A 16,122-nucleotide genomic window follows, 5' to 3' on the forward strand; every position below is an offset into this window, starting at 1 on the left:
TCTCAATAAATGTTATACAGGTCTGTCTTCAAGTTGAGGCATTTAAGTATCTTGTTGACTTCCCCCTTAATAATTACATGCATCTGAGGAGTGACATTATTATCAAAATTCTAAGACTGTCTTAGGGCATTAAAATTGAAATCAATCTTCCAAACACACGGGATTGACATCACAGTAGGGATATGTATATTGAACATGTATTGTTACTTAATAGTGAGAAAGGTCTACATGAATGTAAGCTTATCAGCTTTCACAGATGCTCTGGCTTTTAATCTTTTATTATCTAAACAAGGAAGAAATGGAAAGAGCAGAATAACACACACATGTATAATACTGATTTATAATAGTAATACTCATCAGGTTGTTGATCTGATGTGGTCATTCAATTCCTATCCTTCAGTTTTGAAAATTGATTCTGGTTGGAACGGTGCCAAAGAGGACCACAGTTCATTTATTTAGTAAAGTGCTTTGAGATTTAGGAAGTCTCCATGCAGAATGTCAGGAAAGGGTTAAAGAATTTAAATGAGCCCCCAAGGGGGTATTCTACTGATGAGGTAGCAATTACAGTAGAAGCCAGAGCATCACATATTCAACAGGACTATTTTGTTTTGTAGGTAAAAAGGGAAGTTTTTAAAAGGGAAAACAAAGACCGTATGGAAATCATATGCTCTTCGGAGGCAATCTTCTTACCAGCAATTACTGAATTGGTGATTTCTTTGTACCCAAAGCAAAAAAAGGACACATGGGTGCTCCACATGATGGGAGAAGAGAGGAGCTATCACAATAGGGGGAGGCATGTGGCAGCCAGGGTAGGAAGAGCTTTCACTAGAAAGCCAGCTGCCTTACAGGGGCTCCTGGATAGCCAAACCATGGTTGTTGGGGGAACCAGGAAGATTGAAGTGAGCAATCTTGCCCTAGTAGACCTATGGCTGAGGGTATTGCTCTGACTAGATGGCAGAGTTTGTAATCGATGAAGGCAATAATCTTTTGGCAAAAAAAATAGCTTTCATTAGAAAAGTGTCTCAAGAAAAAGTGCTGCTTTGGGAAAATTGCAAAGAATAACAATCAATGGGAAAATACAGTAGCCCAAAGATTGGTGCAACCTAAACTAAAAACGCCTCCCGAGTACTTATTTAGATGGAGGAAAGAGGTTTCCTCTCGGCAGTGTACCGGAACACCTTGAACGAGTTGAATGGGTTGGGGGAAAAGGCCCCTTAGCAATTTAGTGGGAAAAAAAAAAAAAAAAATTTTTTTTTTTTTCAGAAGAGGGGTGAGAAGCCAGAGTATTTAAAGAAACAGGAAACAATGAGTAATTTAGTCTGGACAAGAGGTTCTAAAAAAGACTTGGACCTGAAAAAGGGAAAACTATCCATCTCTGCAAATGAGGAGTTGGTGTTGAAATGAGAAAAGGTGTAATCAGTGTTCACTGCAGTTCATTCTGTTAGGGTCTCTGCACACATTTTGATGTATACTTGATGTACACTTCATCTATATGGCTGCTTGGCTTCTCTGGATGAGTTCTTGTTTCTAAAGTTCCAAACTCAAGCACACCATTCAAGTCGCGCTAATGCAGGAAAACATGAATATGAGGGGACCCAAGTAACGGCTGGGTCATGAGCCATGACTGCTCAGGGTATGGAGAACCCCGAGTCGGACTCCTAGTTACACAAACGCTTGTTATACAACCAACAGCAGCCATCCTGGCTTCTGTCTACCTTCTTAGCAGGGCCCATGGGTCCTCGTGTCTCCTGGCCACTGCCCCTGCTCCATGTACTGCCATTCCTTGACTCACACGTTATCCTCCCATAAGACTAAATTGCTTGCTTTTTCATAAATGTGAACACTATTTACTTTGCCCGGAATTCATTTCTTCTGCTTGTTTGCCAGGTAGGTGCTTATTCACCCTTCAACAACTCAGAACATCTTTTATCTCATTCAGGAAATCTTCCCAAGTCCTCACAGGTTTACTCGCTCCTTGCTTTGCACTGGTTTTGTACCTTATGGGCTTTTTACTCCTTGCACTTTCCTACTGCATTTTACTTTGTTTATTACATGTGTATTCCCTCTGTAGTCTATGAACACTTCTGGGGGCAGCAACTGTGTCTAACTAATTTTGGGGCCATGATTGCTGGCCTCAGGCCAGAACTGCCACGGTAGGGGTTCACTGAGTGAATGAATGGATAAAATCAGAACTCAGAAACTCCAGTCTGGAGCACTAAATATGGTTGCCTTCCGTTTTACCAACTTTGCATGGAGTATCTGCGGGCTGCCTTCTTAAACTAACCTCCTCCTGAAGGGCAGTCATCATGTCAGGGGCCAGCTACTTGAGTCCTTTTCATGAAATAATTCGCTTTTAATGTCACCTCAACCCTGCAAGGTGAGCCTTAGTCCTAGTCTTCTTCTCAGTGAGGAAATGGAGGCACAGCAAGATCAAGTAACTTTTCCAAGATGACACAGACAACAGTAGCAGAATGAGCACTGCCACAGGGGAGTCAGCTGTTCAGAGCAGAGTTCTTAACCACCAGGCTACACGGCCTGAATGAGGAGTGGATTTCTGAGTGCAGGCTCTTCTTAGCTACTTCTGGAAAAGGAGCCTGCCATTTCATTTTCTGGGAGGATAAAAGGCGTTTTAGCCTAAGCAACCCAACATTTATAATGAATTTAATTGGAGACCAGGTCAGGACAGACATTTATCATGGTTCATTTAAGTAACTCTTCATTAAGTGGCTGGGGAAAAGGAAACCACGGTGAGACCAAAAGAGGCCTCCAAAGAGAAAAAGAAAAGGATGTGGGAAACCAAGAATCTGAGGTACCAGGGATATGTATTATAGAAATTTATGCAGATGCGCCCATGCTCATCTTCATAAAGTCTTAGAAGCATTGCTTGTGAGATTATTACCCATGTAGTTGTCCATCACCACATGGAGATCACAGAAAAATACTCCAACAATGTATTTTCAAAAAACACACATTTCTTTCCTTGTAGTTTTCAAACATTCATGAAGGATATTCACAAACCACAGCAACATATTAGAATTTCTCTTTGTTTTCTTATTCACTTCCCTAGGACACCATGCTTGCTTGCTTCCCAACGTATTTCTCTAAAGCTCTTCTGAATGAACTGTCTGAATTTCCTCCTCCTGGGCCACTCTACTTTTTGATTCTCTATCACAAAATACCGAAGGAGGAGCTTGTCATGGGAAGATCATGCTCAGAGAACGGGGCAGAGGAAGGAGCAAGGGACAAAACCAGACTGGGAAGGGCAAGAGACATCTACCTCTTCAGAGCTGTTCATCGAAATCCCAGAATTGAAAACCAAACACAAGCTGCCTGCGGGGCGCCATTAACTGGACATTCGGGAGATATAATTTTCTGTACGTGTTGCTCAAAGAAATAAGGCTGTGCCCCTAAGTTCAAGAAATTGGGCTAACAAAGTTAAATATCAATAGATTTGACTATGTGATTTTAAAAAGTTTTTCAAGTTTCACATAAGGAACTTAACTGCAAAGAGAATGAGATTTTCATTTAGGCAAAGTGCAAGAAAACACGTAACCGTCTCTACATTCAAACTTAGAAAAGGAAGAACAATTCAAGGTTGGGAAGGGGAGAAGTCGTCTCAGGAAGCGCATCAGAGGAAATGCCAGCAAGGCCATCTTGAAGCACTGGAGGTATCCATGTATGCCTGAGTGTGTGTGTGTGTGTGTGTGTGTACACATACGTGTAATACAAGTGGGATCTCTTATGATTTCACTGAGTACATGTAAGCCTTTAGGACCGTGTGTGTAAACAGCCTCATATCTGGACAGACCAGCAACTCTTCCCGGAAGGGAATGGGATGAGAGAATACTTGTGACTTTATGACATGTACCCTGAGCGAGGGTTAACTCAGTCATGACAAGTCTCAAATTCCTGGTGTCATTTGACCAGACACAACTGTTTAATCTCTTAATAGTCTCCAGATTAAAACTTTGTTCCTTACTAGGCACAAATAGCAGTGCCACACTTAACCTAGTGTTGGGGTGCATGAGAAAATCAGTCTCTGCTGTATTTCCTCTCAGAAAGTGCCCCTCTCTGACCACTGCCTTGTGTGTTCTGCTAGGACATTGGCTCCATGGGGTCACACAGGGGCTGAATTTTCTCCTCCTCATATGCTTGTCACACTCCCCCAAAATGGAATCTTTATTAAAATTTGTGCCAAGCTTCAGCCCATATGCTAATCAGCAGGAGATGAGGTGAGCTATTTTATTTTGGTCCTGGGAAAATTTTCAAAACCATTATGCTACATTTGCTCCGTCTAGAGGATAAATCAAATGTTGAATGATTCTTACTGCCTTCCTTACACACTGCACTTTGCCTTCTTATTTTTCTGTCCATGTTAGCAAGACAGATGGAGTCATTAAAAGTTAGTTGTGGTCTCTTCAAATTCCCACCCCCCAAGACTTTATGCAATTTAAGCAAAGGCAGATTACTAATAATCCATCTTGAACAATATGGCTTGGTGTTTGGGAAGCCTTTGCTACCAAAAATGAACCCAGATTTTAAAAACTTGCTGAATTGGGAATTTCCTAGCAATGGTCCTGTGTGACTTTCTTCTCATCTTTGAGTGGTTATTCCATGAGGTTTCATGTCAGGTTGCCTGGGTGGTGCTGTCTACTGAGACTGACTCTTAGTTTTGGTTTAGGTCATAATCTCTGGGTCATGAGATCAAGCCCCATGTCTGACCGTGTGTTCAGGGCAGAGTCTGCTTAAGAATCTCTTTCCTTCTGTCCCTCCCACCTCACAGCTCTCTTTCTCTAAATTAAATAAATCTTAAAAAACAAACAAACAAACAAACAAAAAAACCTCACCAAAAAAAAAAACCACAAACAAAAACAGGCTTGAAGTCTTTTTTTTTTTTTCTTTTTTAAGCATAAGACAGATCACTCTTAATCGTTAAAATGCTTTTCTCTGCATTTTAAATGAGAAAATTCATGATAGGCTCATGAAAGTTTCTCTGTTATGACATGTTGCTTTCTAATCCAGCTCTTTCCAGGATCCTGTTGTTGTAACATTTTGGTGCCTCCGGCCGCAAACACTGCAGCTGTTGGCTGTCACCCACTGAGTGTCTACTATTCCAAAGCTACTTGGCCCACACGGTCTCCGAACCTTAAACAACATTCCAAGGAAGTTGTATGAATTCTATTGTTCTGAAAAAGCAATGGAGGCTCAAGAAATTTAACCACCGTCTCCCAAAACACACAGACTAATTAGCAGAACCAGAACTTTGAACTCAGGGATGCCTGGCTCCAAAATTAATGTGCTTTCTTTTTCTTTTCTACTACAAAATACACACTACTTTCTTAATGTATTGTCTACTGTATGCCAGGCACTGAGCTGGCTCCCGTAGCAATAAAGGGATGTCTATACACTACGTTCTGCCCTTGGGAAGTCATCAGTTTGGAAGGAAAGACAGTCACTTGTTGACAGTGTCGATGGCAGGAAGACTTCATCGAGCTCAGAGTCTTATTCTCCCACTAGGTGCCATCATGCTAGAGCACTGCTGCAAACATTTCCTCCATCATAGGAATACAGGGTCTAAATACAGTGAGAGCCCAGGAAGCTACCCCTGTGGAAAGCTGAAAAATGTCCTCTCAAAAGATATCCAAGACCTGCTCTGCCTAAATTGAACACCTGTCTCTTTAGATAGCTGTTTGTTAGCTGTTTTCCCAGAATTTCGAGGAATAAGAGGCTCATACCATAGACGCCAGAACTCTAGACTTGGGTCCAGATCAACAACCCTCCACAAGTTCACAAGGGACGGTGGAGGATAGTGAGATGAACACTTGGGTTGTGTCTTCATGTTCAACCTGTGCTGAATAACTGAACTGCCTGAAACTATTCTTTATGTGTGTGCTTTGCTAATGAAATCAACTCTGAATGGCTCTTCCTTGAGTAAAAATAATCATGCTAATGGCGTAGGGTAGAAGGCGTGCTGGGTGTCTGTGTGCACAAGAGGCACTGTGTAAGAGAGCAGGATAAATCCTGGCTAAAATAGAAGGTCAATTTAGGAAGAGGATTTTTTTAAGCCAGTTCAACTGGGCATTCAGATTTTTAAAAATCTCAGTTCTAATTTACCAAGGCTTACAGTCCAGCAACCAAGAAAAAAGAGAATCACAGAAGAAAAGGATAATGTAGGCTTGCTTTAATCAAATTACTTCTTATTTGACAGAGATAATTTGGGCCCAGAGAATTTAGACATTTTCCCAGGGCTGCATAAATAGTTAGTGACAGATTATAATTTATGTATTTTCTTACTCTTCGTGCCCATTTAACTTACAACATACAAGTCTGTAGTTGTGATTAACTGAAATTTGGAAATGTTTACAACTCCTTAATGCCTGGAGTAAGTAGTGTAGACGTAGGCATTGACCGCAAATAAAAAGATACCCTCTTTCAAAGCCCACCAGCTAATCTAGGAGCATATGGGTGGCTCTGTCAGTTAAGTGTCTGACTTTTGATTTTGTCTCAGGTCATGATAGGGGGTTCCACAATCAGCATGGAGTCTGCTTCAGATTCTTTCTCTCCCTCTGCCTCTGCCCCTCCCCCTTCGTGTATGTGTTCTCTCTCTCAAAATAAATCTTTAAAAACAAACAAACAAACAAACAAACCAACCCACTAACTGCTCTAGCACCATCCCCTTTGCGCAACAGAGCCAATGAGGTGTAGGAGAAAGAAAACAGATGTTGAATTCATACAGAACTGGTCTAAAAGTTTAACCCTGTCATTTCAACTTACTAGCTGCATGATCCTGGCTAAGTTGTGTAACTTAAGTTTAAGTTTCCACATCTCTGAAGTGGGGAGAATAAAATTTACTGCTCTTACGCTTCTAGGAATTAATAAAGTATAGGAAACACCCATGTTAGTACTGGTACAAATGTGAGTTCCTGTCCAAGGCTGGTAAAAAATGGTGGAGACAAGTGAGTCAGGCATTGCACATTTCATACTTCCTTTTCTTCCCTTTGCTTTTGATTTAAAACTCTAAAGGCCTGACTTTGAAAACCCACTTATAGGACCACGTCATGAAATGAGACAAGTGATCTAATTTACTTAATTATGAACCGACCTGGTTGACTTCATTATGATATGTGGAATAAGATGATAAGAGAATACACAGTTCCAGAAGAATGGCTCTATGAGGCACGGGGGCTCCACTTAGTACTAGGAATTACCTACAATTGGATGCAAGGCAGTTTCATTCCTTAAATCCTGATCTATGGTCCACTCAAGCAGGGAGTAGCTAGAGTGGTCGTTGCCTCATCCCTCAAGAATGAGGAATGGCAGAAGCCAGGTTGGCATTGGCTCACGAAGACCCAATAGCTACCATGTTATTGTTAAATAAAGATTTGCTGCATTTCCTGCCTGTAAAACATTGGTCTTATCACCCTTGCCTTGCATTGCTGATGTTCCATCCTACTACATCAGGAAACATCTTCCTGTCATGGGAATAGCGGTTTCTCAAAGAATGAGAATAGAAAATTCACCTCATTAATACCTATTAATCTCCACCATAATCACTGTCTACAGCTTGCCCCCTTTTGCTCTACTCTGCAGAAATCAGTGTGTTCCAAGCTGAATTGCCAACTTATATAAAACTGTTCAGGCCAACAAGGTTCTGGGAGAAAAAGATAGGAAGAAGTCACTGGTATACACTAGGAGGGTGAAGATGACTGTCTTTGACTGTCATGTGAATATTTTTAATGACGTGATCCTGGTTTCTTTGAATTTTGTAGAGAGGACTATGGCAAAGAAGGTAACCTAACCAAAGGCCACCATTTTTCATTCTGAATCCTGGCATCAGCATGTATAGGGTATGAAAGGAAGCTATAAACTTTAAGGGAATTTTTTTTCCTACACATTAAATTTCACTGTGTGCCTTATGAAAAAATTCACATCTTTAATCTATTTTTCAGTGTTTTGTATCCATTTCAGAATCCCACTAGAATGTCAAGATGATAATATACTTGCTTCATTCCTATTCTACAATGAACAATACTGTATAATCTTTACACTCCTTCCCCTTCTCTCCCATGTTTGTTATGTTTGACCTTTCCTCCTCCTTCTCTTTAACAAATATGAAGAATTATATATAGATGGCAATTCCTAATAATATTGAGGAGAAGTAATTAATATTGCTTTCCTCTTACGGATCTAGAATTGCCAGATGCCAGGCTCAGTAGCATGGGGGAGGGATAAGGAGCAGAAATAGTATAAGCATTTCCATGGAAAGTAAATACACTTTGGTCTTATGTTATGTAACTTCAGTACATTTCATGGCTCAAATAAAAACTGTCCAGCTAGCACTCATGCTCAAATAGCAGCACCCTGACTGCTCAAGCCCCTGGTGTTAATGAGACACTCTGTGGGACAGCCTGGCTTCACCAACCAGACAAGTAGAGGATGTCAGCGTGTGCTTCCTGGGCATTTGAAGGTGGCATTTTTCAAATTTCCTTGCTGCCTGTCAGTAGAAACACTTCCTCAGACCCATGGTAAAACTACAGTAATACTGAGATAACGAGGCTCTGGCAAGTCCCGTTTCAGAGAAACACTGGCTCACCAAGTGCATTGATCACGTACGTATCTTCAACACACACACACACACATCACTTAAAAGCGTTGACTACTCTTTTTTACTCCATATGGAGGAGGAATTTACGTTTGAGAAAGCTCACCCAAAAGGAATATGTCAACTGATACATGGTATATAAAAGAAATGTGGTTGAGGGTGAGGAGTCAGAGAATTGGAGATGGGAACCAAAATTATGTGAATGAGTATTTGCTTAGTAATATTAGACAAAGAACACTTCCTTGTTCAAAACTCAGGAAGCATAGGGAATGCTATTCTAGTTGTTGCTCTATTTTAAAAAACATTTCTTTATGAAAAGTTTCAAATATATACAAAAGAATGAGATAATGAATTCCCATGTACCCATCGCCCAACCTGAACAATAATTAAATTAGGTTTAAATTTGGTTTCATCTACCCTCTCCACCTCCACCCAATTCTCCACCCTTGTGTTCGAATGAAACAATCGTGACCTGATATAATTGAATATATATCTCTAAGAACTCTTTAAAAGTCAATGAAAGCTACAAACTACAAAATAATTCCTCATTATCATCAAATATCCATTTAGTCAATGTTCAAATTTCCCCAATTGATTCCATTTTTTTAACTTCTATTTTTTTACATTGTGTTTGGATCAAGACTCAGCCAAGGTCATTACAATGCCATTGATTGGTGATGTATCTTTTAATTTTCTTTCAATCTGTAAGTTTTTCATCATTGGGTTTCAAGTAACCTTTGAATTCTAAACTCGAGTTTCTTGTACCAAAAATTGTAAATCTGCCTTTAAAACAATCTGAGCCAACTTAAATGTCCAAATATTCAGAAACAGTTAAATAAAGAGAGCTGTGTGCATATGGTTAAATATCGTGCAGACGATAGTTGAAAGAATGCCCTCACTGGGGAACCTAGGGAAAGTGGAGCCTCACTGTATCATTTGTAAAATGAGAATAGAGGGATAAATTGAGCCCAAAGATTAAGTAAATTGAAATATATACATCTCCCATCACAGTGATCAGTGTGTAACAGCACAACATGCTGGGGTGTTTTTTAAATATAATTTTAACATGTTTAATACTCAGACATTTTAAATGGACATATTGAATTTCCCTCTCAAATAATAATGCCAGGTTGGAGCAGATCAATGAGGTTACTGCCCCAATTTGTCCTCAAGGAAAAAGAGAATGGGCACTGTCTCAGACACCATGGGTCAGATTAATTCTCAAAACAGACTCTCCTAACTGAAAGCCACGTTTGTGACGGCAAGAGTTTCTAATTTCAAAGTTCCCTTTCTTTCACAGTCAAGAGTTTGGCCTTAAAAGGTCTAAACAAAGGCATATAGTCATTAAAATGGCAAAAATCAGTGATAAAGAGAGTTTTAAAAGCAACAAGAGAAAAGAAGACCCTTACATACAAAGGAAACCCCACTAGGCTATCAGTGGATTTTACAACAGGAAGTTTGCAGGCCAGAAGGGAATGGCATGATGTGCTACAAGGAAAAAAAAAATCTGCAGCCAAGAATACTCTATCCAGCAAGGCAATCATTTAGAATAGGAGAGTTAAACAGTTTCCCCATACAAACACAAGTTGAAGGAATTCATGGCCATTAAACCAGCCCTACAAAACGTTCAAAGAGAATCTCTTAGTTAAGAGTAAGAAAAGTAGGAAGCACAAAAGCAGTAAAAATAAGTTTATGTGTAAAAATTAGTCAAGGGACATCTCCCGCCTCCCCCCCCCCCCAAAAAAAAAGATGTGAAGCCTGACACTACATGCCTAAAACAGGGGCAGAAGAGTAAAGAATGGGTTCAACCTTAAACAACCACCAACTACGGGGCACCTGGGTGGCTCAGCGGGTTAAAGCCTTTGCCTTCAGCTCGGGTCATGATCCCAGGGTCTTGGGATCCAGCCCCGCATCAGGCTCTCTGCTCAGCGGGGGGCCTGCTTCCTCCTCTCTCTCTGCCTACTTGTGATCTCTGTCAAATAAATAAATGAAATCTTAAAAAAAAAAACAAAAAAACCAACCATCAACTTAATACAGACTGTTGTATGCAGTAGACATTATATACAAACTCAAATGGTAATCACAAGTTAACCAGCAGTAGATACGCAAAAAATAATGAGAAAGGAAATCAAGTATACCACTAAAGAAAGCCAGCTTATTGTGAGAAAAAGAGAGCAAGAGAAGAAAAGAGGGGAGAAGAACTACAAAAATGATAAAATAAATAGTACAATAGCAATAAATACTTATTTACCAAGAATTCTTTAAATGTAAATGTACTAAACATTCCAATTGAAAGACAAGGTAACTGATTAAGTTAAAAAATAACAAGACCCATCTGTATGCTGCCTGCAAGAGACTCATTTCAGACCTCAAGACACACGTAAATTGAAAGTGAAGGGATAGGAAAGCATTCATCACGCAAATGGCCGTGAAAGGAAAGCTGGAGTAGTAATATCTATATCGGACGTAAGACTATAAAACAAAGACTGCAACAAGAAATAAAGAAGGACACTACATAATCATTAGGGGAACAATACAACAAGACGATATAACAACTGTAAATATTTATGCACCCAAATATGTAAAGCAGTAAGTAACAAATATAAAAGAAGTAATCAATAGTTATATGATAATAGTAGGGTACTTTAACAGCCCACTTACATTAATGGACAGATTATTCAAACAGGAAATCAACAAGGAAGTGACTGTGAATGACATCTCAGAATACTCCATCCTATGGATCTACTTGTTATATTCAGATATATTCAGAATACTCCATCCTAAAACAGAATACACATTATTTTCAAGTGCACATGGAATATTTTCCAGCATGGGTAACTCATTAGGCTACAAAACAAGTTTCAACAAATTAAAGACTGAAGTCATACTATGCATCCTTTCTGACCACAGTGCTGTGAAACTAGAAGTTGACTGCAAGAAAAAATCTGGAAAGATCACAAAAAAAATGAAGTTTAAATAATATGCTACTAACAATGAATGGGTCAACTAAGAAATCAAAGAGGAAATTTAAAAATGCATTGAAACAAATGAAAATGAAAACACAATCGTCTGAAACCTTTGGGCTGCAGGAAAAGTGATTCTAAGAGTAAAGTTTACAGCAATACAGACCTACCTCAAGGAGCAAGAAGAATCTCAAATAAACAACACAACCTTACACCTAAAAGAGCTAGAAAAATAAGAACAAAACCTAAAATCAGCAAAAGGAAGAAAATAATAAAGAGCAGAAATAAATGATATAGAAGCTTAAAAAAAAAAGATCAATAAAACCAGCAACTAGTACCTTGGGAAAAAAAAAATGTTGACAAACCTTTAGCCAGGCTCATTAACAAAAGATAGGAGAGTCAAAAAACTAAATGAGAAATAAAAGGAGAAATAACAACTGACATCACAGAAATACTAAGGATTGTAAGAGACTATTATGAAAGACTATATGCCAACACACTGAACAACCTAGAAGAAATGGATAAATTCCTGAAAATATGTAACTTCTCAATACCGAGTTTGGGAGAAATAGAAAAGTTTAGCAGGCTAATTACTGGCAATAGAATTGAATCAAGAATCCAAAACCAAGTTCAGGACCAGAAGCCTTCACAAGTGAATTCTACCAAACATTTAAAGAAGAGTTAATATCTATTCTTCTCAAACTATTTCAAAAAATAGAAGATGAAGGAAAACTTCCAAATTCATTTTATGAGGCCAGCATTACCCTGATACCAAAACCAGATAAAGATACCACTAAATAGGGGCACTTGGGTGACTCAATGGATTGGGCCTCTGCCTTTGGCTCAGGTCATGATCCCAGAGTCCTGGGATTGAGTCCCGCATTGGGCTCTCTGCTCAGCAAGGAGCCTGCTTCCCCTTCTCTCTCTGCCTGCCTCTCTGCCTACTTGTGATCTCTGTCAAATAAATAAATAAAATCTTAAAAAAAGAAAAAAGATACCACTAAATAAGAGAACTACAGACCAACATCTCTGATGAACATTGATGCAAAATTCCTCAATAAAATACTCAACAAATCAAATCCAACATTACATTTAAAAAAAATCATTTATCGGGACGCCTGGGTGGCTCAGTTGGTTGGACGACTGCTTTCGGCTCCGGTCATGATCCCGGAGTCCCGGGATAGAGTCCCGCATCAGGCTCCCAGCTCCACAGGGAGTCTGCTTCTCCCTCTGACCTTCTCCTCGCTCATGCTCTCTCTCACTGCCTCTCTTTCAAATAAATAAATCAAGTCTTAAAAAAAAAAAAAAAAACCTTAGTGTTTAAAAAAAAAAAATCATTTATCACGATCAAGTGGGATTTATTCCGGTGATGCAAGTTTCGTTTAATATTTGCAAATCAATCAATGTGATATATCACATCAATAAAAGAAAGGATAAAAAGCTATATGATCATTTTAATAGATGCAGAAAAAACACTTGACAAAGTACAACATCCATTCATGATAAAAACCCTCAAGAAAGTAGGTTTTGAGGGAACATACATCAACATAATAAAGATCACATATGAAAAATCCCAGCTAACATATACTGAATGGTGAAAAACCGAGGTCTTCTCTTAAGGTCAGGAACAAGACAAGGATGTCCACTGTCGTGCAACACAGTACTGGAAGTCCTAGCTACAATCAGACAAGAAATAAAAATCATCCTATTTGGTAAGGAAGAGGTAAAACTTTCACTATTTGCAGATGCCTTTGGAGAACCTGAAAGACTCTACCAAAACCTACTAGACCGAAAAATGAATTCAGTAAAGTCACAGGATACAAAATCAATATTCAGAAATTTGTTGCATTTCTGTATGCTAATAATGAAGCAGCAGAAAGAGAAATTAAGAAAACAATCCCATTTATAATTGTACCAAAAATAATAAAACCCTAGGAATAAACTTAACCAAGGAGGTAAAAGACCTGCACTCTGAACACTGTATAACATTCCAAAAAGAAATTGAAGAGTACACAAACAATTGGAAAGATACTCCATGCTCATGAATTTGAAGAACAGCTATTGTTAAAATATCTACACTACCCAAAGCAATGTACAGATTTAATGTAATCCCTATCAAAATATCAACAGCATTTTCCATAAACCTAGAAAAAACAATTCTCAAATTTGTATGGAACCAGAAAAGACCCTGAAGAGCAGAAGCAATCTTGAAAAAGAAAACTAAAGTTGGAGGCATCACAAATCCATATTTCAAGTTATGCTACAAAGCTATAATAATAAAAACAGTATGGTACTAGCACAAATAGAAAACCTACGAACAAATCGACAATGCTGCAGTCAATTAATATTCAACAAAAGAGGCAACATGCAATGGGAAAAGGCCTCTTCAAAAAGTGGCGCTGCAAAAACTGGATGGTTGCCATGCAAAATAATGAACTGGACCACTTTCCTAACCATACACAAAAATAAACTCAAAAAGGATTAATTAAGGACCTGAATGTAAAACCTGAAACCATAAAAAATCCAAGAAGAGAGCACAGGCATCAGGCATCTGACATCAGCCATAGCAACATTTTTTCTAGCTATGTCTCCTGGGACAAGGGAAACAAAAGCAAAAATGAACTATTGGGACTACATCAAAGTAAAAAGCTTCTGCACAACAAAGGAAATAAACAACAAAATTAAAAGACAACCTACTGAATGGGAGAAGATATTTGCTAATGATAGATCTCATAAAGAGTTAGTATCCAAAATAAACTTATATAACTGAATACCAATAGAAGAAATAATCCAATTAAAAAAATAGTCAGAAGACATGAACAGACATTTCTCCAAAGACGACAAAGATGGCCAATAGTCACATGAAAAGATGCTCAAATTTTCTCAACACTGAAATGCAAATCAAACCACAGATATCACCTCACACCTGTCAGAATGGCTAAAATTAAACTCAAGAAACAGCAAGTGTTGACAAGGATGTAGAGAAATAGGAACCCTCTTGTACTATTGGTGGGAATGCGACTTGGTGCAGCCACTCTGTAAAATAGTATGTAGCTTCCTCAAAAAAGTAAAAATAGAACTACTCTACAATCCAGTCATCTCACTCACTAGTGGGTATTTACTCAAAGAATACAAAAACACTAATCCAAAAGGATATGCGCACTTTTACATTTATGCAGCATGATTTACAATAACCAATTTATGGAAGCAGCCCAAGCGTCCATTGACAGATTAATGGATTAAGAAGATGAGATATGTATATATATACAATGGAATGTAATTCAACCATAAAAAAGAATAACAAACCCAAAACCAGACTTTTACCTATAGAAAAACAGAGAGCTAACAGAGGTGTGATGGGTGGGGAGATGGGTAAGACAGGTGACTGGGATTAAAAGTACACTTATCTTGATAAGCACTGGAAAAAAAGTTCCACCTTATAGAAGTGTTTTCAGTTTTGTTTGGTTTCATTTTGTTGTTGTTGTTGTTGTTTGGTTTCATTTTTTTTTGAGGACAGAGAATACATAGAATCTTAAATATAGTAGTTCCAAACAGAGAACATTCTTACACAGCAGAGAGTCCAAAAAGAAAAGAGAAGAATTAGGGAGGGTAGGTGAGAAGCCCACATGTCTTGACTTCCCCTATGAAGGAGATATTTTAAGGGGTAGGGAGACTTCCAAGGGTTGAAGAGAAAGCTGAAAACACAGGGTTATTTCCTTTACTCCATTTGGAAGAATCTCACCTTCAACTCAGGATGATCTCGAAAGTAATGCAGGAGAGATGGTATAAAACTGGCTTATTAAGATGGCTCCATGGATGAGCTCATTGCCTCCCACTCCCTCCAAATCCTGCATGTGCATTCCCTTCTGGGGCCCCAGGGTCTCAGTGAGCTCAGGAGAGTGGATGTGGTGGCTCTGAGAAAGCCAGTGAGTTCAAAGAAGCCAGGCACTGGAATAAAAGAAAAACCTGAGGCCTCTTTCCCCAACATGTGATCTCACATAAGCCATTTATCTGTCCACTGCCACCTCATCTCCTGCCTCCCTACAAATAAAACCCCACCCAGATGCCATCTTCTAAAAAAGCAGAGGGAAGGAAATCTGAAATATGGAGCACTTCTCTGAAATACATTCAGTAATCTAGGGGATTATTTAACCCAACCCTGAAGAAGAAGGTTGAACTTTACTGACTCTTTTACAGACATAGGCAGTTTAGCTGGAAAAGACTAAGGCATCAATTGTCAAGTTTAAGTGTTCCAACTACCTACCAGGTAGATGAGAAGGATTAAGTCAGCTCTAGCAATTTAAAAAGCTGTATTCTCTTGGCATACGTAGCTGTATTATGTAATTTGATTCCCTGGTACATAATAAGGGGAAAAAGAATCTAAAATTTTATGCCAAGTTAGATTATAGCCAGTAAAACAAAGCTTTAGAAAATGGGAAAAAACATCAAGAGTCATTACCCTAAAATGTAAATAGTGGCTGTGGTTTGTTTGGGGATCGAAGGGTTCTATTATTCTGTTTTATTTAGTCCTAATACTTACATTTCATATGAAAAACA

At 38.8% G+C, this 16,122-nt stretch overlaps 1 protein-coding gene across 5 annotated transcripts in view; it reads right to left on the minus strand.

Annotated features, from left to right (window-relative positions):
- LINGO2 (leucine rich repeat and Ig domain containing 2) overlaps positions 1–16,122 on the minus strand; it is a 688,323-nt gene that overhangs the window by 73,683 nt on the left and 598,518 nt on the right. Inside the window, exon 1 of one of the 5 annotated variants that reach the window (XM_032860338.1) lies at positions 15,308–15,420. The exons of 3 other annotated variants lie outside the window; for them this stretch is intronic. The gene's annotated coding sequence lies outside the window, so the exon portion shown is untranslated. Of the gene's footprint in view, positions 1–11,263; positions 11,354–15,307; positions 15,421–16,122 lie in introns of those variants that run through there. One more of the 5 variants, XM_032860339.1, reaches the window with a different exon arrangement.

This window comes from Lontra canadensis, unplaced genomic scaffold (genome assembly GCF_010015895.1).
Source record: "Lontra canadensis isolate GAN:19392208 unplaced genomic scaffold, GSC_riverotter_1.0 scaffold19, whole genome shotgun sequence".
In the NCBI taxonomy this organism is placed as follows: Eukaryota; Metazoa; Chordata; class Mammalia; order Carnivora; family Mustelidae; genus Lontra; species Lontra canadensis.